The sequence below is a fragment of the Cryptomeria japonica genome, chromosome 3, assembly GCF_030272615.1.
Source record: "Cryptomeria japonica chromosome 3, Sugi_1.0, whole genome shotgun sequence".
Lineage (NCBI taxonomy): Eukaryota > Viridiplantae > Streptophyta > Pinopsida > Cupressales > Cupressaceae > Cryptomeria > Cryptomeria japonica.
Window position 1 is genome coordinate 850,423,054 of NC_081407.1, and position 24,264 is coordinate 850,447,317.

Sequence of the window (24,264 nt, forward strand, 5' to 3'; positions counted from 1 at the left end):
TACAAAAACATGGGTATGACGGTACCATAGGCTTGGGATTACAAAAGCAAGGAAGATTAAAACCTATTTTACCGAATGAAACCCAAATAATCAAGGGTTAGGATATAAACATGTACCAAATATAATAGAAGCAAGACAATGTATAGTAGATATATTGAACAAACCAAGACTTCCATCAGAGTACATGCCTCAAAGTCAATTATCAACATGAGTATTTCCCTCTTCATCTCAGAGAAGCAAGAAAGCACCAACATCTCCTAGTATGGAATCAGATGGTGAAGATACAAGACAAATGCTACAAGACCCTAACACCGAGTCACACAACAATACAATATGTGAAACATCCACACAAGAAAATATGGTAATAGACACAGGCTTACCACTAGTAAATGAGCCTCATCCTTGGTTGTTGTCAATAGTTTTTCCAAGGGAAACAACTCAAGCTTCACCCAATGAATCAGACAAAGAAAGACTACAATGACTTATACCAAGCTTAAGAAGGGTGACCACCATACAAAGGAGGCCCACAAATCTACAACAAAATTAGATGCAATAACAAGAGGAGATAAGTGATATAGCCTTAGAAACTAAAACATACATAGAAAGTGCGACATATTCTCACGACTATGAATTCCTATCTGATCATGATGTCATCCCACAAGCAATAGACACAAAAAAGAATCACCAATCACCAACCAATGGTGAAAATATATCAGGTCACTCAAATAACCAGGTATGCATGTTATCAGAATATGTTAACAGAAAGAAGCAATGAATTACCCCTTATACACTCACATTTGATTGATTGGGGATGAGAAGGAAATCCAATTCTAGATTGTTTTGAGAATGACAAAGCTATTGCATAATTCCTTGGTGTTAGAGAAGGGTTTCCACAAGGTGATCAGAAGGAAGGATTTGTTGTAGACTTGGATAGAACAACATACTTTGGAGAGGCAAGTGCCTCTGTGATAGAATATATGGATCAAAGTGATTGCAATGGCAAGAGCAAGTTAGACAACCTGCCTATTGAAAAAGAGAATTCAACATTACTCATGGAAGAAACTGAAGAAGTCAATATAGCAGGAGAAGTTGTACATGATATCCACTTAGTAAAATCATTGAACTAGGAAGAAAAGGACAAATTCATACAATTTTTCAAACAACATCTGATCAACTTGGTCCTATGCGGATATGTCAGGCCTAGATCTAGAATTGGTGTTACATCATTTACCATTGCTACCAAGAATTAAACCATATAAACAAAAGCTAAGAAAGATGCATCCATAGATTACATTACTGGTCAAAATAGAACTCCAAAATCTTTTGGATGTGGGCTTCATTAGACCAATTGACTATGTAAAGTGGATATCCAATCTGGTGCCTGTGACTAAGCCCAATAGGGGCATAAGAATCTGTACCAACTTCCGAGATCTAAACAAAGCATGTCCTAAGGATGATTTCCCATTACTTAACATAGACATGATAGTTGACTTAACTACTGGGAATGAAATTCTTTCATTAATGGATGGTTTCTCAGGATATAGCCAGATTAGGATTGCACCAGAAGATCAACACAAGATGATATTTACCTGTCCATGGGGAACATACTACTAGAACGTCATGCCATTTAGTCTTAAGAATTTAGGAGCAACATATCAAAGGGCTATGACAACACTATTTCATGACATGATCCATAATATCATGGAAGACTATGTGGATGGTCTACTGGCTAAATCACAGACAAGAGGTCACCTTGAAGTCCTTGCAAAGACATTTGATCGATTAGAGCAATACAATGTCAGGTTAAATCCAAAAAAGTGTGTGTTTGGTGTGACAACAAGCAAAATTTTGGGCTTTATTTTTTCTAACAAAGGAATTGAAGTAGATCCAACAAAGGTCAAAGCAATCATAGATATGCAACCTCCATCAAAACTTAATTAGTTAAGAGGGTTACAAGGGAGACTACAGTCTATAAGAAGGTTCATAGCACAACTAGCAGATAAATGTCATCCATTTCAGTATTTACTGAGAAAAGGAGTCACCTTCAAATGGACAAAACAATGCCAAGAATATTTTCAATCTTTAAAGGATTATCTTCTGAAATACTCTAGTATTAGTTCTACCTACTCAAGGAAAGCCCCTATTACTATATATATTAGCAACAAACTCATCTTTAGGAGCCCCATTGGCACAACATGATGATTAAGGAAAGGAAAGAGCAATCTACTATATTAGTAGAACCCTAATTGGATATGAGCTTAATTACACTCCTATAGAACTAGCATGTCTGGCAGTGATCTTCGCATCTCAAAAACTTACACATTATATGCTGAGTCACAAAGTCCAACTCTTCACATGTTTTGATCCACTCAAATAGTTGTTAAGCAGAGCAACATTGACTGAAAGATTGGCTAAGAGAGTCATGATTTTAAGTGATTTTGATATAGAGTATGTGGACAGAAAGGCAATCAAAGGGCAAATTATAGAAGATCAGTTAGCAGAGGCTTCCTTGCAAGACAATCACCCGCTACTAATAGATTTTCTTGATGAATCTATATTTATATTGACAACATCCACCATGTGGAAATTGTACTTTGATGGATCCTATACAAATCATGGAGCTGGATATGAGATTATTTTCATCACCCCTCAAGGTGATTCTATCCCTAAGTCATTCAGAATAAATTTTCCTTGTACGAACAATATTGTTGAATATGAAGCTCTCATCATAGGACTTCGTACCATTGTAGAGTGGAGGATAAAAGAATTACAAGTCTACGGTGACTCACAACTGATTGTAAATCAAGTCAATGATGATAAACTAATGCCTTATAAACAAATGGTAGAATATTACAAAGGACATTTCAGTAACATCACCTTTGAATAGATTCCAAGGATACAAAACAAGGTAGCCAATGACATGCCTATAGTAGGGTCTCTACTAAATATGCCTAATAATGAAACTCAGTTAGAGTTTATTGTAGAATAATTGATGATACCGGCATATGAGATTCCCTCATCAAAATATGTATGTGTAATTGTGGGTCCTAAATCCCCATGGTATAATGAGATATATGCATACTTACATACTCAGTATATGTCTCCTGATTTGTCTAGAAATCAAAAGAAAATTCTTATTCATCAGGCATCCAGACACACTATTATTGCTAATACATTGTATAGAAAGGGGCTTGATGGAACCCTTCTCCACTATCTTGATGAAGCAGAAGCACAACTTGCCCTAAAAGAGGTACATGATGGAATTTGTGGGGTGCATCAAAGTGGCCCACCACTATCAAATAAATTATTAAGAACTGGATACTATTGGCCAACTATGGAAAAGGATGCCAATAAATATGTGCAAAAATATAGACAATGTCAAATGCATGGAGACCTTATTCATGCACCGACATGAGATCTTCAACCTATTACATCACCACGACCATTTTCACAATGGGGGTTGGATCTAGTTGGTAAAGTTAACCCTACTTCTTCCAATGTACACAAATTCATCTTAACGACTGCTGAGTATTTTAATAAATGGGTAGAGGCAATCCCCCTTAGATTCACCACTGGTAAGAAAATAGAAAAATTCATGCTTAATTACATTATTTGTCGGTATGGGATTCCAATGTGCATAGTGACTGATAATGGACATCCATTCAAAAATCAAGAAATGAGAGAATTGTGCGAAAAATTTCAAATACAATAGAGATTTGCAACACCATATTATCCACAAAGCAATGGACAAGTCGAGGAAACAAACAAGACAATATTAAAGATCCTTAAGAAAGTTGTTACTGACACAGGATGGGACTGGCATCTCTAGTTAAATCTTGCTCTTTGGGCTTATAGAATAGGGGTACACAACCCTACAGGAGCAACTCTATATTCATTGGTCTATGGTACAGAAGCAATACTACCCATTGAAATAGAACTACCATCTTTAAGAGTCTCCTTAAAACACATCATACAATGGAAGACTATTGGGTTGCAAGATTACAAGAGCTTTAAATGCTCGATGAAAAGAGACAAACTTCTTTAAATCATTTGCAAGGCTACCAGAATAGATTGAGAAGGAGTTACATTAAATGAGTACGCCTAAGAAATTTGGAAGTGGGAAATCTAGTTCTCAAGGAGAACCAAAGGAACCTAGCAGAATGTGAAAAGCTAGGGAAGTTTGAACCTAACTGGCTAGGTCTTTTTATCATAAAAAGGGTTATAGGAAATGGAGCATACAATTTGGCTACCATGGAGGGAGATCCACTCCCTGACCCTATGAATAACGTGCACCTTAAACGATATTATATCTAAGGGTTGGGTTAGTTTAGGTTTTACTTTTCATATTGCATCTCATTTTATTCAAAGCATTGCATCACATTCACAAAATTTTTGCAATAGCATAGAGCATCATCAATAAAACAAGGCAACTATCCAAGTTTATCATTCACTTTCATTCAAGAGAAACAAGGGTCATCTCCTTTCTTATATAATCGAACATGAAGTCTTTGAGGTCCTAAGGTCATTCATTTTCAACATTACCCTGTGACGACACTTTACTTATGGTTGGGTAGTGAATCAGTTGGCCAATAAATACAAATAAAAAATAACTTAACCAAACTTAATGCTTAATTTTGTTAAACCAAATGTTAATGCCCGTAAATAGTTTAACAGTTAATTGTAGTACCGGTAAAGTTTAATGCATGAAACAGAAACACAAATAACATACACAACACATAACATAGTTATCTGTACATGGAAACCTTGTAAGGGGAAAAACCACGGTGGGAAACCTTACCCACAATCAAATGATACTACTATAGATAGTATGTGTGTACAATATGGAGTGTGCACATGCAGAAAGGCCAACTGCCTAGAGCTCACTACTCAATCACAAAATGGGAGTCACACTGACTACAATTGGATGGTTAAATCCAATGATAATGTACTGCTCAAAATAACATCTTCATATGGTGGATTCAGTACCGATTAAGCTCTGATTTTCCTTCTTCAAACCTTCCTTCAATCTTGAATGATGTCTACATGTATAGCTCTGCTTATATTCACATATGCCTTATTACAATCCTTTTCCCTATTCCTCTTACAATCTCACAAACGAGATCTTACATTTATACCAAAACCTGACCAAATGAGTAGGTCAGCTCACTAAGATATTACAATAAAATCAATTACAAATGAATCAATATGTGATGCATGATGTTGGCTCAATGTATTTACAATAATAATAAATCATCTTCATGACGTGCCGTGCTAATTTAGAATATATATGCTTGCCGGTGTATATCCTAGACCTATTTGTCGGTAACAACAAATATGCAAATCTGATTAGACCAGTGAAAAAATCACCAATACCAAGTGTTCAAATGATGTCTTCAACATAGCCAAGTAATCTCCAAATGATAACAGATCATCCTCAGTGCCAGTGAATAATATAATCCTATCGGTGAACCAGATAACAGTGACTGTGCATACGCCACTGAACATGTCGGTGAACATAACCAAAGATCTCCAAGTGTTTCTCAAGTGTTGACAAGTGTTGACATCAATGACAAAACCATATCAACATATCCAAAATACCAATAATCTCCCCCTTTGGCATTGATGGCAACACAAGATGGAAAAACCATCTAAGTGCCAAAGCATAAATGCCAAAAACCAAAAACCAACAATCTCCCAAAGAGATCAACAAAATATAGATACAGATAATAACAATCTCTCCCCCAATGAATAATCTCTCCCCAAAAGATAATGTGTTTTTCCATAGATATCTCTCCCCCTTTGACATCAAATGCCAAAGCAATACAAAACCAAATACAATCAGTTCAAAGAACTTATCACAAAATACCAACTTATCAATTTATCCAACTACTCCCCCTGAGAAGTATCTCTCCTCATCAAATCTAAAAAGAGATTTCTCTATTAGGTCTGTCGGTCTGATGCCATGCTCCAACTATCTAAGTTTCTACCAATGAGGATACGACTCCAAGATGCTCTCTTAGATATTCAAAAGTTTCCATAGGCAAAGGCTGAGTAAAGATTTCTGCAATCTGCTCTTTAGTATTCACATAAACCAATTTCACTTCTTTTGCTTCAACATTCTCTTTCATAAAATTGAATTTGATAGAAACATGTTTAGTTTTTGAGTGAAATACCAGATTCTTTGATATATCAATTGTTGCCATATTATCACAGTAAATGATTATAGGTTCCTTGCATTTTACCTTTATGTCCTTCAACATTTGCTTAATCCATAATACCTGTGTACAATTAGTTGTTGCTGCAACATATTCTGATTCTACTATTGATAAAGATGTGCAACTTTGTTTCTTTCTCAACCAAGAGATTAATTTGCTACTAAGAAAGAATGCTCCACCGATGGTGCTTTTTCTATCATCTACATCTCCTGGCCAATTTGCATCAGTGTATGCACATAAGTCAAAATTTTCATCTCTAGGATACCATAAACCAAGATTTGTTGTGCCTTGTAGATACTGGAAAATCCTTTTCACTACTGATTCATGATTTTCCTTAGGATTAATCTAAAATCTTGAAACAATACATATTGCATTCATAATATCAGGTCTTGTTTGTGTCAAATACAGTAAACCTCCTATCATAGACTTTTATGTAGTCAGATTAACAGGTGTTGATTCATCCTTCAAAGATAGCTTATCGATTGTAGTCATAGGTGTGCTTACCAGTTTAGAGTTTTCCATGCCAAATTTCTTTAGTAATTCCTTCAAGTAATTTGATTGATTTATGAATATATTTTTATCAGTCTATGATATCTGCAATCCTAAAAAGAATTTTATCTCCCCAATCATAGACCTTTAAAATTCTTCCTGCATCTTATTAGAAATGTCTTTACACAATCCATCTTCTCCTCCAATGGTTATATCATCAACAAAAACTTCAATAACCAAGATGTCATCATTAGTCACTTTGTAATATAGATTGTTGTCAACATTACCTTTAGTAAAACCAATATTCAAAAGATATTTGTCTAATCTAGCATACCAAGCTCTAGGAGCTTGCTAAATCCATATAAATATTTCCTTAACCTGCAAACCATATCTTTGTCATCTGTCAATGAACATCCATCAGGTTGTTCAATGCAAACTTATTCTTCAAGATCACCATTCAGAAATGCACATTTAGCATCCATCTGATATACTTTATAGTTCTTATATGCTGCAAAAGCTAAGAATAATTTGACTGCCTCAATTCTAGCTACCGGTGCAAAGGTTTCATTGTAATCAATTCCTTCTTTCTGTGAATATCCCTTACACACTAATCTTGCTTTTTTTCTGATTACCTTACCATCTTCATTTAGTTTATTTCTAAATACCCATTTAGTTCTAATTACATTTTTGTCTTTAGGCTGGGTAACTAATGTCCATGTGTTATTCTTTTCAATTTGTTCCAATTCATCTTCCATAGCCTTAATCCACTGTTTATCTTCACATACCTCATTAATAGTTGCTGGTTCAATTTGAGTAATACGACATACCTCTTCATTTGCCAGTCTTCCTCTAGTCATAACTCCTTGATACTTGTTCCCAATTATCTGATTTTCAGAGTGATTCAATCTTACATATCAGGGTGTTTTCACTTGCTACTGTTCTTCAGTCACTGTGGAATTCTCAGATGATTCCAGTGTGACTGGATCAACATTATGCACTGGTGTGCTCATAGTAGGTTCATTTGTGATTATCTCAACTACCGGTTCAAAGTCTATAGACCTTCTAAACTGTTCATCAATCTTCACATTTTCACTTTCAATGATTTTTTGCAATCTCTTATTAAAATATCTATATGCCTTGCTCATAGATGAATAACCAAGAAATATTCCTTCATCACTTCTAGGATCAAATTTGCCAATATACTCATCTCTTCTAATATAGCATTTACTTCCAAATATTTTGAAATATTTAAGAGTAGAAGTATTACCAAACCATAGTTCATGAGGGGTCGTACTGGTTTCACCTTTGATGTGAACTCTATTGAATGTATATATAGTTGTATTGACTGCTTCTCTCCAATACACATGAGGTATATTTGCTTTTGATATCATGCTTCTAGCTGTATCCAAAATAGTTATGTTCTTCCTTTCCACAACTCCATTCTGCTAGGGTGTTTGAGGTGCTGATAGCTGTCTTTTAATTCCATTTACTTCATAGAATGTATTAAATTCCTTAGATGTGAATTCACCTCCTTGATCTGATCTCAAGCATTTGATTTTCTTACCGGTTTCATTCTCTACCATCACCTTGAATAGTTTGAACTTTCCAAAAGCTTTTGATTTCTCCCTGAGAAAAGTAAACCAACACATTCTAGAATAATCATCAATGATTAGCATAAAATACCTATCTCCTTGTAAACTTCTAGTTCTTGCTGGACCACATAAATCAATATAAATTAAGTCAACAACATTATTGGATTTTTCTGGTATACTCTTAAAATTTTCTCTTAACTTGCTTTCCAAATTAACATTCCTTACATACCGAATTGTGAGGTTTAACAATCTTAGGTAAATCTCTTACTGCCTTAGTTGTACTGATTTTCACAATGCAATAAAAATTTACATGACACAGTCTCTTATGCCATAACCAACTTTCATCAATATGTGTAATCAAGCATGTCTTCTCATTGTTATTCAAATAAAAGATATTACCTCTAGTCTGATTACTAGTTGCAATTTCCAAACCAGTTCTATTCATGATTTTGCATTTACCATTCTTGAATTGTAATTGAAATCCCTTTTCAACTAATTGACCAACACTCAAAAGATTATGCTTCAAACCTTCAACATAGTAAATATTATTAGTATTGTGCTTACCATCAAAAGATATAGTGCCTTTTCCTCTTATCAAACAAGCTTTGTCATCTCCAAATCTTACTAGACCTCCATTGTATTCTTGAAAGTTTAAGTATTTACTCTTATCACCAATCATATGATGTGAACATCTGGAATCAATAATCCATTAATCCTTATCTTCAATTTTAATTGCCAGGGCCTGCTCTACTGGTTGATCTTCTGTTATTGTAACAAAAGTCCATCCATTGTCTGTCTGTTCCTCATCAGAATCATCAATAACTCCTTCATCAGCATTGTAGCATGATTTGTCTCTATTCTTCTTAAATTTGTACCTTTGATATTCAGGGTTAGGCTTGTATGTTCTTTTAGCTTCTTCTTTCAATCTTGCATGTCTATCAGGACACCTAGAAGCCATATGACCAATCTTATTGCATTTAAAACATTTAAATGGTGCTTTACCTTCATACTTACTTCCAACTGGACCTTTAGGCATTTTCCTTGCAAATAGTGCATCAAGTTCTTCCAGTTCTTCATTCTCCTTTCTAATTTCTTCAAGTTCTCTTGCATAAAAGGATTTCCAATTAGATTTCTCAGATGATGATGATGATGCTTTGAAAGCTAAATCTATTTTAATAGTAGCAACATGACCAAATTCCTCAAGTTCAAAAGCTGAAAGTTTTCCAACCAAAGTGTCTCTAGATACTGATGCATTAGACATTGTTCTCAATTCATTAATAATAGTTACTTTCATTTTATATGCTGGTGGAAAAGCTCTTAAGACTTTAGAAACAATTTCATCTTCACTTAAGGTTCCTCCACAACATTGTATACCCAAAACAATTTCATTTACACTTTCCATAAAATTAAAAATCCTTTCATCTTCTTCCATTTTTAGGTTTTCATACTTGACCCAGAAGCATTCCAATTTTACAGTTTTGATTGTGGTATCAACTTCATTCAGTGTCTCCAATTTATCCCAAATAGCTTTAGCAGTAGATCTATCTGATAATCCCATGATTTGCTAATCTGACAATATGCTCAAAAGTGCTTCTCTTGCTTTGCAATCATTTTCCTCATCTTTAGCCAAGGTTGGTGGAATAGGTTGACCTTGAGTAGGAACAACATAGCCATTCTTTGTAACATCCCATATGTCCTTCCCAATGCAATTCAGATGAGTCTCCATCCTAAACTTCCATATACCATAATTGGTTCCATCAAGCTTTAGACTACCCTTCCTGAAATAGTTAGTAGACATTAGATCTCCTCAAGCTGTTAAGATTTCATTGAAAGATGATGAGGCTCTGATACCAATTGTTAGGTCCCGGAGGCAACTGAGAGGGGGCGGGCGGTGAATTAGTTGTCCAATAAATAAAAATCAAAACTAACTTAACCAAACTTAATGCTTAATGCCGATAAACCAAACTTTAATTTCGGTAAACAGTTTAACAGTTAATTGCAGTATCGGTAAAGTTTAATTGCATGAAATAGAAACACAAATAACATACACAACACAACACAATTATTTGTACATGGAAACCCTATAAGGGGAAAAAACACGGTGGGAAACCTTACCCACAATCAAATGATACTACTGCAGATAGTATGTGCGTACAATATGGAGTATGCACATGCAGAAAGGCCAACTACCTAGAGCTCACTGCTCAATCACAAAATGGGAGTCACACTGACTACAATTGGATGGTTAAATCCAATGATAATGTACTGCTCAAAATAGCATCTTCATATGCTGGATTCATTACCAGTTAAGCTCCAATTTGCCTTCTTCAAACCTTCCTTCAATCTTGAATAATGTCTGTGTGTATAGCTCTTCTTATATTCACATATACCTTATTACAATCATTTTCCCTATTCCTCTTACAATCTTACAAATTAGATCTTACATTTATACCAAAACCTAAGACCAAATGAGTAGGTCGACTCACTAAGATATTATAATAAAATCAATTACAAATGAATCAATATGTGATGCATGATGTTGGCTCAATGCATTTACAATAATAATAAATCATCTTCATGATGTGATGTGCTGATCTGGAATAGATATGCTTGTCGGTGTATATCCTGGACCTATTTGCCGGTAACAACAAATATGCAAACCTAATTAGACCAATGAACAAATCACCAAGACCAAGTGTCCAAATGATGTCTTTGACATAACCAAGTAATCTCCAGATGATAATAGATCATCCTCAGTGTCAATGAACAATATAATCCTGTCAGTGAACCAGATACCGATGACTGTGCTTAAGTCACTGAACATGTCGATGAACATAACCAAAGATCTCCAAGAGTTTCTCAAGTGTTGAAAAGTGTTGACATCAATAACAAAACCATATCAACATATCCAAAATACCAACATTCACTATTTGAGACTTGTTAACTCAAAATCTCTCAATTGCTATATCTCATATAGATTAACAAAATATCTAATTCATTTAAGACACCTAGTTGATCATATGACTAGTGAAAAATCTAAAAGTCTACTTTAGTGTCGCTGTAATTGTCACACCCAAGTAGGTTTCATTACTTACAAGTCAAAGCAAGAAAATAAAAAAGAAAAAAGTGCTATGCCAAATATTCATCTCAAGGAAAAAGAGAAATGATACATAACTGAAATATCATGCATACAAAGTGCAACAAAAAGATTGACTATGGGAACATGAAAGTAACTCCATCAGGGTTATGAACACCTGTTTGCAATGGAGAAATATTTGAGAAATTACAGTCTATAACCTTGTCAGATCTCTGCTTGTTGGCAGCGAGGTTCTATTCGAGATGCTTTTGAAGTTAGAATAATCCATGTAGCTAGTCATATAGGATGCTAAGGATCTTTAGTGAACACAAGAGAAGGAAATAACTCATTTGCATCCACATGGGCAAAAGAAGATCAAAGTTTCAAGAACCAATGGGGAAGTTTTCCGTGTCTCCATTTGTAAATCCTAGTCACTAAGTGTGTTAATTTGGATGTTCCAAGGGACCTTAAGGATCGATTGACTGCTTATCTTCTAAATATTTTGTACCTCCAATTTAATTGGTGTATTACGAAATGATAAACAAACACAGTCATCCTTGTTCGAATAAGAACTGCATCTTCATCATGCATTTTGCATTAACATAGGTCAAGTAAAAAATTCATTGTCTCCACATGCATTCTGCAGATCATCATATCATATAGGTATGCACACTGGGGGCATAATTGAAAAAATGCAAAAACAGTGAAAAACACAAAAAACCAAAAATAGTGAAAAACACAAAAATCCAAAAATAGTGAAAAACACAAAAATCCAAAAACAGTGAAAAACATAAAAATCCAAAAACAGTGAAAAACATAAAATCCAAAAACATTGGGAAAACACAAAAATCCAAAAAACATTGAGAAAATGAAAAAATCATAAATATCATATATGATCCTACAAAAATAAATAAAAAATATTCAAATATGATCCTGAAAAAATCAACCAAAAACATCCAAATATAGTCCTAAAAAAATCAACCAAAAACATCCATATACGATCCTGAAAAAAAAATCAACCAAAAACATCCAAATATGATCCTGGAAAAATCAACCAAAAACATTCAAATAATGTCCTAAAAAAATCAACCAAAAAACATTCAAATAATATCCTGAAAAAATCAACCAAAAACATTCAAATAATGTCTTGAAAAGTCAACTAAAAACATCCAAATATTGATCCACAAAATCCAAAAACAATAAAAAATTAATCAAAAAACTTGAAATAAAATGTCTCGCAAGAATCAAACACCCTAGCAGATATCCAACAAACGCTTCGCACGAAGTTAATAAAGGATACAACTATCCAATCAAACATCTACAATCAATTGATCAAGCTATCTTATCAATCGTATCATATCCATATCAAGTGATCATTATCTTGTCTTAAACAGAAGAGGATACACTCAAAATCAGATAGGTTAGTCTTAAATGGGGTCTGCAACATTCTGAGATCAGACATTATAAACTATCACATCAAGCAACTAAGAACGAAGGCACAAGGTCAGTATAGCTACTGAATTTTATCCAGGTTAGTCTTTATCTTTTATCATTTGATGATAGATTGTGTTCTTATGCTACTCAAGGATGTCCACAAGTGACTAGAGGAGCCATGATTGACATTATCATTTTCTTTGTTTGTTGTTTGTGGTGTGAACCAATGAAGTTCTAGGGAAATTTCTATAGCAAGTGTCTATGATAGGAGCATTCAGCTTGTGAATGCCACACATACCTAGACCCCTAGTGTATTTCCCAGAATGAAGGGTTTCACTCCTTGTCTGCTACCTGTTTGTTTCTTCAATGAGATATCTTTACATCTTGGTTCCTTATACCCTGATGTGCTAAGCTCCATTGTTACATAATAAGGCTCAGTGATGAATATATATTGTGCAATAAATAATGACACAAGTTCTTGAATCAATCATTCTCATTTCATCTCATTTGTTTATTGCTAGTTTGTTGATTCTTTTCTCATCATCTCGTTCTAAATCATTTTCTATCATCTAACATTATTCTATTTCATTCTAAGGTTCATTCTCATATTATATCTCAATATCATCTTCACATCACCTATCTCTATCTCTAATCAACTAGCCATTCTTCTATCTTTCATCTCACTTTATTCTTATTTCGAGAGATCATTCATACCTTTAATGCATAAATAATCTCTCGAGGGGGCATTACACCCTAAGCATCGTCGGGGCATACTGGGGCAAAGTTTTTTTCTTTTTCTTTGAAACAATGTCATTTCGACTTTGTCTCAAAGAGGGGCAAATGTAAACACCTAAAAATGTCTCATTGATCATGTACTAATTATTCATCTAATTGATTAAATAATTCATTAATTATTTAATTAAGCTAATTAATCTTAATCTTCTAATATCATATTTCCTCACCATCTTACTAATTATTCTATTTTCAATTCTATCATTGTTTAATCATTCAACCCTTTTTCTAATGTTAATTAAATATTTATTATTTAATTAATTGTGATTTTTAATCCTTCAATTTAAATAATCTTTATCTTACCAATAAATTCATTCTCAATTTCTATCTCTATTCAGCGAATCATTTAATCATTCAACCCTTTTCTAAATATTAATTAAATATTAATTATTTAATTAATTGTGATTTTAATCCTTTAATTTAAATAATCTTTATTATTTAACTAAATTCAATTTCTAAATAATTAAATAATTTCTTTAAATTATTTAGTTAGCTAATTCCAAATCCCCAAATTCTAATTTCATTTAATTTCTTTTAATTCCATTATCTCTTCAAATTCAAATTCAAATTCTTCTAAATTCTTCTAATTTCAAATACATGTGCATGATTTCAAAAATAGAATTGAAAACCAAAGTCATGTTCTAAATATATTCAAATAACAAATTGAATTTAAAATAAATTTAATATTTGAATTAAATCTCATGCAAAGATTAAATTGAAAATTAAAGTCAAAGTGCAAGCACATGCTAAATTAATTAATTCAATCAATCAATCAATTAAATCATTATCTTTTCAATCTCTATTTCTATCTTCCACTTTGCTTTTTTCCAAAAAGCATTCAAAAAGTTTTCAATCAGCTAACTATTCCATCTATTTTAATTGATCTTTTCAATTAATTGATTAATTACATCATTTCTTTGGTTCTCTCCAATCATTATTTTTCTATCTTCTAGTTAGCTTTTTCTAAATAAAGCTTTCCTTGTCATCCTCTTTATTTCCTCCAATCATTCTTTGTCATCTTTCAATCAACCTTTTTCTCAATCAGTTAACTCATTTAATCTATTCAATCTATTATGTTCCACCCCCAAATTAGCAGTTCAACTATCAATCAGCATGTGAGCTCACCTCTTAATCAATTTGTTCCACCTTTCATTCAATCCTCTCAAATAATCTATAAATTGAGCATTCAATATCCATTTTCAACAATCACGAACTTAGAATCTTTGTGTCAATTGAAGGTTGCCAACACAATATCTGAGAGCCATCATACCACAAAGAAGAGAAGAACAATGGAAACTACATGCAGTCATGGAATAGGGAGTTTTGATTGATTATTTTACATTCATATTTGCTTGATTGTATCATTTCATTGATGTTTGTTTTAAATTATTTGATTAGATAGGGATTCATGATTTCCTTTTGATTCTACTTAATTACATGATGAACTTTTACATACACACATGTTATCATTTTTTATCCTTTGAAATAAGATTCAATAATTATCTTTGGTCTCTCCTCACCCAAAAATATCCACACAATGTATCATTGGTTTGTAGCCTTCTATAAATGAGAGGAAAAGTGGGATATAGTTGTTCATCACAAAGAATATTTTTTTAATAATAATGCTCATACCACAAGCCTTCTTTATGCTCTAGATGCCAATATTCAAAAATTATTTCAAAGCTTCTAGAGTTTGTAAAATCTAATTATTATCTTCCTAAGGAGACTTTTAATTAAGAAAAATGTTTAAGAGCCTTGTTAGCAATTTCATTATTATCTCAACTATGAACTAACACTACCCAACATATCTCCCATCCTGTAGCCTCCCAAGGCACTATGAAAAGGGAGAATATGTGTTAGAGAAATGAAGTCCTATCTCGCTTAACTTTCACATAGAATTTTTTTAATCAAATGATGTTCTATTGTAAAATAGTTATTTCACTCTTGATGATCTGGATAATAATTAGATGACTATCAACCATTGTTTATGAGTTATAATTCTTACAAAATTTTAGTTTGATAAACCTCCCTCAAAATTATTCCATTCAAGATGTTCATTTATAAATTTTGAGAGATTAAGATTTCTAGTTTTTTACTTTCTACATGTTTTCTTGTTAAACATGAAACAAGTTGGGTTTTTTTTCACATTTTTCTCTCCTATTTATCATCAAAGCCTAGTTGACTAGGGATGTGACCCAACTAAATTATCTTGTAGATATCTTAAACATTAATAATTATTACTTTGTATTTATTAATGTTTATACTTTGATTGATATTGTTGATAGATCTACCCTCTAGAGTTGGTTTGCTAATTCTTTGTATGTTGCTACTTAGATTCTATGTAGAGATTTTGATATGATTGAAATGACTTATACTAATTGTGGAGCCTTTCCTATGTAGTGAGCCTCTAGAGTTGGTAGAATGATGCTATTACCTATAGTTCCTATTTTATTTGCATCAATGGGTGTCACATGGCCCATTTTTATCATGTCTGTCATACACTTGGAGACTACCATAGAGCTCCATCAATCCACCACCACTTGAAGTGCAACCATTAATTTTTTCACTAATATTTGAGTGACTTAGCTATTCCCTTAAAAAAAATTACAAATAGTCACACTATATGTAGAGCTAAAATAAAAGCTTAGTTTGTCATGACCAAAAATTAAAACTTTTGAAAAACACAACATTTTTTTTTCTGATATGGATTCAAACACTAGCACATTTTATGCTTGACATCATATAGCTATTTGGACACTCATTGGAATCTCATTCCAAATACCATAAAGATAAAACATGAGTGTGTTTGGTCAAACCCATCTAATACACCTTGCTACAAAGGAGTAACTTGAATATGGTTTTTTGTTGAGATGCCTCAAGGGAGGACCTCATAGAGATAATTCCCTTTCAAATTTCTATATGAGATTAAAATAAAAGACAAGTCCCTAAGGAAAAGTTAGCTCCTAGATTTTACTAAACCATATCTAGGTATAATTGTATTCAAGATATAGTCATAAAACTTGAAAACAATTACATTAAATTTTCTAGCTAGCCTACTGACGCAATAAAGGAAGTGGGATCCAATGAAGGACAACCCAACCTTGTAGCCTAACATATAAACCATGCAAAACATATCGGTACCAGATAACAAGATGCCAGAAAAATAGAAAGAACAATCAATAACATAACAAAACATAAAACCGGTAAGTAGTTTGAATAAATCTTATTACAATCTAAATAATTATGCATGCCACATGCTCGATCGCAGTCCAGGATACAAATCATGCTTATAAAACAATTACAAGATATATAGATCATCCACATATCATATCGACTTCTAGGAACATTCTGTCGGTTCTACCCTAATCCAGACCTCAGCCTTCCGGCCTCAGTCTAGCCGGATCAAAACCTCATCAGATCTACATCTTCACTTGATCTCAAAACTCTATCTTCTATCTTCTGACTTCTCTCCCTCCTCAAATGATTCACAAACCTCCATATATAGCATCCACAAATAATTACAACTCAATCAAGTCGGCCCAAGGACCAACCAGTTCAACATGCAATGGTAATAGGTTGGCTCAAATCACTAAGAACAACTCCAAAACATAAAATGATGCACGGACCTTCAAGAATACTGACCAAGGCCCAAATTAACATCTCCAATGATCTGCAAGTCACGGAGATCAATCGCAACCCGATTCCACTTTGCTCAACACACTGCCAGAATAATCGATAAGAACATATCAACTGGGTCAATATCGAAATTGATAACTCATTGGGATTAAATCCAAATGCCATGAAAATCAAACACAACAAAGACAACAAATTAAAGGGGATAAACCCAAAACCACAACACTAAACACTCCAATACAAAGAAATGCCTCGATCTAAAGCAATTCCACTGAAAACTTCTCAACCGGTAAGAACTAGACTAGTGCTCCTACATCAGACTCTTGGGGTTAATTGAAAAGTGAGTCCCATCACTTGATCTGGTTCGGTGATCTGTCAGTAGGTACTTGCAATTGTCTCCGGGGGTTTGGCGATCTGACTACAACTTTTGGTTGCCCCTACATGATGATCTACCGGTCCAAACTACAGCCTGCCTGAATCAATGATCTGTTCAAGTCTCCACCCACTGATTGCCTCAAGCTCAAGCTCTAGGATCAGTGGTCTACCTACAAACCTTGCTCTTTCTCACGTTCGGTGATTTGAACAAGTCCATGATTTGCCTCAACTTTCTCTCCAACCAACTGGTACACAATCAACACTCTGCCCAACAATAGGCTCACAAACCAGCTCTGATACCATTTGACGCAGTCAAGGCAGGGGGATCCAATGAAGGACAACCCAACCTTGCATCCTAACACATGAACCATGCAAACCATACCAGTAATCAGTAACAAGATGCCGAAAACAACAGAAAGAACAACTAGTAACATAACAAAACACATAACCGGTAAGCAGTTTGAATAAATCTTATTATAATTTGAAGAATTACACATGCCACATACTGGATCATAGTCTAGGATACAAACATGCTTACAACACAATTACAAGATCCAGAGATCATCCACCTATCATATCAGCTTCCGAGAGCAGTCTATCGATTCTACCCTAATCCGGATCTTAACCTTTTGGCCTCAGTCCAACTGGATCAAAACCTCGCTAGATCTACATCTTTGCTTGATCTCAAAAATTTGTCTTCTATCTTTTGACTTCTCTCCCTCCTCAAATGATTTGCAAACCTCCAAATATGCCATCCGCAAATAGTTACAACTCAATCAAGTCAGCCCAAGGCCAATCGCTTCAACGTGCAACGGTAACAGGTCGGCTCAAATCACTAAGAACAACTCCAAAACATAAAATGATGTGCTGACCTATAGGACTAAAGACCAAGGCCTAAATCAACATCTCCAATAATCTACAAGTCACAGAGATCAATCGCAACCTGATTACACTTCACTCAACACACTGCCAGAATAACCAATAAGAACATATCAACCGGGTCAATACTGGAATCGATAACTCACTGGAATTAAATCTAAATGCCATGAAACTCAAACATGACAAAGACAATGAACTGAAGGGGATAAAACCAAAACCACAACACTAAACACTCCAACACAAAGAAATGCCTTGATCTAAAGAAATTCCACTGAAAACTGCTCAACTAGTAAGAACTAGACCGGTGCTCCTGCATCACCTACTAAAGCCACTTTTAGTTTACTAAAACTTTGTAATGAAATCTAGATAAAAGAAATATAAGATAATACTGAGACACTTGGAATCCACAACTTAATATTAAATTCAAACTCTTACATAAATTAGGTTTTATATTATCCCAATATACTTTAAATAATTAATTTTTACGGAAGTAAATAACTCCTTTAACCAAAATTCTAATTCACTAAATTGTTCTCAAGTTCTATGTTTCGAATAATTTTAGCCCACTTTTCTTTAATACCTCTAACTTACATGATTTATTCCTTTCAAAAATATTTATATTTATTAAATAATATTTGTAGTCACATAAATCTGTCCACTTAATTAAATGAATATTTAATATTTATTTGATTATTTAACCATCAAAGAATAATTAATTAAATTAATATATTTAATTAATTCATCTTAACCCTCTTCTCCTATTAATTAAATAAATTATTCAATTTATTTGATTTAATTCACTTAACCAAATTCAGACCATTAGTTAAATAAATAAATCATATTTATTTAATTAAATCTTCTCTCACATTTAAATAAATTAATATTTATTTAAATTCCCCCAAAATCCCACCTCTCACATTTAAATAAATTAACATTTATTTAAATCACCTTTATCCTCCACCCACTTGTATTTTCCTACAAATGCAAGTTGCACAATTATTTTAAATAAATCATTTATTTAAATCACCTTTATCCTCCACCCACTTGTATTTTCCTACAAATGCAAGTTGCACAATTATTTTAAATAAATCATTTATTTAAATCACCTTTATCCTCCACCCACTTGTATTTTCCTACAAAAGCAAGTTGCACAACTATTTTAAATAAATTATTTATTTAAAATCCTATTTATCTTCACCCACTTGAAACCTTTAATGGTTTCCCTTAAAGTATTCAAACTTGATGGCCTTAAAGTCTTCAAACTTAATGGCTTCCCTTAAAGTCTTCTTAAGACTTTAATGGTTTTCCTTAAAGTCTTCAAGACTTTAATGGTTTTCCTCAAAGTCTTCAAGCATTTTAATGCTTTATCTTCCTTTTCTCATTTAAATAAATTAATATTTATTTGAATATTTATCCAAATGCAAATTACACCATTTAATTGAAATAAATGATTTTATTTTAATTGAAAATACCAAAATTTCTCCCACTTGCATTTTCCTACAAAGTCCACTTGCATGCCTAAACCCCTTCTAGATTCTTCTAAACCTTTCCTAATTAACCTAATCCATCCCCTAAATATTGTCACATTCCTAAGCAAATTGGAGTCACTTCTCAAATACTCCAAAGTCTTTGAAAATCAATTAATGCTTTGTGTGTTCAACAAATTAGCCTCTAAAGTCTTCCAAACCACTTATGGCTCTTACATGACCATTAATGGTTAATTCCACTTGCACCCATGGTTAAGGACTTTGACCCCTAACTTAACCCTCATGTAACCCATGTGTCTCTTCAAAGCATTTATTTCTTTGACTAGGGTAACCATCATGTCCCCTCAAGCATTTAATGCTCCTTATCACTCCTCTCAAGCCTCCTCATGGTGACACTTGTCAACATGGGATTGGGTTGAAAGTCTCACATGGATTGAATATCTTTCAATTCTAACCCTTGTTAAGATTACTCAATCTTAACCCTTCATTTCCCCATTTCTTCTATAAATAGAACCCTTCTCCTCAAGCAAAAAAGGAAGCATTAGAGTATTGTTGTTATACTAGCATTAGCATAGAGCTTTTTCATAGCATCACTATCTACACTTGCATAGCATTTGCTTATCATATTCAACCATCTTGAATCTCCATATGGCATCCATGGCTAGTGCTAAAAGCTGAGAGCTACACTCATTTGGGACTTGGAGAGGAGAGGAACAAGGGAGGAGCAACTATGAGCATCTTGATTAGCTATTTTATTCTATGTTTATATGCTTTCTATTTCATGCTTAATATCTCTCTTGATATGCCTGTTTAGGATAATCTTTTGTTGCTAACACTAACGTTCGTTTCTTGTGCTCTTGTGTGTGTTGCCATCAAACAGATTTTCTAATCCTTTTTGCAGAGCATCAATATTATATAAAAGATGAGTATTAGGTATACTCATTAAGAGGGACCCCATGATTTAATTAATGTAAGGGGTCTCAACATACTTAATAATTTAAGTATATATCATTTGAAATATTTTATCTATCCACTATTTAGTTTCCACATAATATGTGTTGGTAATTTGATCCCTAAAAAACTATAATTATATTTGTTATTCAATCCACTTTTTGAATTATTAGATCATTCAACTAAAAATGTTTAATTCAACTATTATTAGTGGACATTTATCAATATTATACTACCTAAAATAATATATTTATTTATTATTAAATTAAATTTTGTAACTCCTGTTCTTAGTCTAACTATAAAAGAAAAAAGTTCCATTTTAATATGTTGAAACACTATAGATTAATACCTTTATCAATCTTGCACCTCATTTTTCTAGTCCTTGATTCAGTATTTGGCAACAGAGCAGAACATAGTAGTTTTTCAGATCAATGGTTGTAGATCATTCTGAGCTTTATCAGAACTGATTCCTGACATTTTTAGATGCTATACTCCAGTTCAGACATCGTATTTTCTTATATATCTCATTTGTAGGACAGTGAGTCCTCCGGGGTTGTAGCCATGTTTTGTAATTGAGTAGTGAGCTCTAGGTAGTGTGCCTGAATGCAAGTGCATTCCACTTTTGTAATATTATTTTACTACTGGCCATAGTATAATAATATTGTGGGTACTCAATCCCACTGAGGTTTTTCCCTTTCGAGGTTTCCATGTAAAAATTTTGATGTTATGGTTGTGTGGTTATTTGCTTTGTGTTTTTGCATTATAGTTTTTGTTCTTTGCATCTGATGGTTAAAGAATAAATTTTATAAATTAGCAATATGCAGAACACTGATTCACCCCCCCTCTCTTAGTGTTCATTGATTCCAACAATGAGGTCTAATAATTAGAGATTAGTAAGAAGAGAAAATAGCCTTATGGATCTTCTATTGTTCAAAAATGTCCAATGATCTCTTAAAATTATTTCCCTTAGAACTACAATCTTCATCGAGGTCTATAGATTGAAATTATGTCCCCCCCCCCCCCTTCTATGATGCAAAGATCATGATCCCTCTTAATGAACACAAATGAGTCAATTCCTTAAAACCAATTTGTTGTTTTTGCTAGCTTCTTTGAAATTATTCCACAAGAAAAAATATTCCTAATTTATCTTAACCATGAATTGAAAAATTATCTCATGGAATGTTAAAAGGATTTCTCTCCCTCATCATAAATATTAGATTACGGATATTACAACTAAGTGGAAACCTTATGTGAATTTTGTTAAAGAATTTAAACATAGACATCTTCATGAGGATTATTCTATTTGCAATGTATGGAGAGATGTTGCTTTTCTCCATACATTACATAGAGAAAGTCAAGGTGGGTTTTTTATTGGGTTGCCTTCATGGATCAATAATTTTATCATCAATAAAGGAGAGAACCCATCACACAATTGTGTATGGGCCCTAATCTTTATCAATTGATAGCTTATGCATTTTTATTTAGTATATGCTCCTAATAATACTCAAGAGAGTTTTCTTTAATGGGATTAGATGGATAACAATCTTCCTAATATGAATTGGGTTATAGGAGGTGATTTTAAAATGGTAGAATATTCCATTATCACAACTAGCATAGTCATGTTTACGTAGGTAAGGAAGAATTTGATAATTTTTGGTTGAATAGTCATTATTCTAGTGGAGTTGTAGATCTAATACATGACAAAGCACTAGCCATATCTAATGAGCCCCATTTTTAGATCTTTTATTTCAGACTTTTAAGTTTATTTAAAACTTTGATATTCTTTGAAAGACATGATCTTTTATGTTTTAAAGTTTGTTTTAAATGTTGAACTTTTTAAAAACATGTGATGACTTAGCCTTTCCTATGAATACTATAAGTATATTAATGATTATATAAATGATGTGAATAATATTATTTTGAGTATTATTAGGTATGCAATGAGTTTATGCACTTTAACCCTTGTGAATACAATCATTAAGAATGAATCCAAATCTAAAGATGAAGAGTTATTGCAGCTATGTCCAACATAGCTGAGAATTTGTTGCAGTAGATAGTGGAAGAAGTCAATCCCTTGGCCAACTAACCAAGACCAGTGGAAGACTCCCAATTCAATTGGGAATCAATTATCTGCCTCATTTTCTCTCCATGTCTGCTGGTGGAGTATATTTAGGAAAAGTTATGATAGATTTGTTATTTCAGATAGAGTCATGTTTTATCACAACTCTTTGTTACCAAGTTTTAAGCTTTCAATAAAAGTCATCCTCCTAGTTGTTAGGAGTTGAGCCACCAAGTTAGTTAGGATAAATAGATTTCTCCTTTCTATAAATGCATCAATCATTTCTAAGAAAAGGATGGTTAGCAAAAAGTTGTATTTCCCATTTTCATAAGTGTGTGTACTCTTTTATGCAAAGACTATTGTTAATGCAAATGAAGTAATTGAAGAAGGATGTTATGAGTATCAGAGTTCAAGTTAGAGTAGAAGAAGACTCTCCCAAGGGGGTCAACTTGGTCAGGATTCTATTCCATTCAACTGTAAAGTATTAGTTTACAGTTGCAATTCCAGTAATTGAATGTTTTTGAAGCCACATAAATTCCTTTATGTGAATATTCTTGTAGCCAAGGGAGAACAAAAGTAATTCCTTTTTGCTTACTAAAACTCCTTTATTAAGTAACATTTTCCAACATATTTCAATCATTAGAATATGTGTTAAAGTTGATAAATTGTATTTACTTTGCAATAATTTTTTTGGTGCATTTCTTTAAGATAGCCTAGATTAGCAAAGGCAAATTATCTATTAGTGTACATATAGTGCTGACCCATTTTAAGTTTCATGACCTTGGGTTGATAGATAAATGAGCTTCAATAATGAGTTAGATGGCTACTTAGTGAGGATGTTTCATCCCTAAGTTATGGTCTCATGTTGAGTTATTTAACCACTACTAAAGTCCTACATTTTTTGTCTCATTGTCAGGGATGGTGTCAAACTAAGATCTTACTGGGATTATAGGATTTTTACTATATTTTGTTATAATCAAGCATTTTCCTCTTATTTTAAGATTTAGGAGTAGGTTAACCAAAATCACACCATTGCTAGCTATGTAGGTTTAATGATAACTAAGATATACCTCTATGCATAGGAGAAGAGATTCTCTTGGGAGTTTTATTCCAAATGAAGACCATGTTGAGGAAAATCTAGTTGTGAAATAGGATATTGATCCTTTTGAGCAGGAAATAAATCATTTTACATACCTTTTTGTTGAGCTATACAATAACCCCTTTGAGAATCATTTTCCTCCACCAATTGACCCATTAGCAGAAAATCCTTTTGTTGCATTAG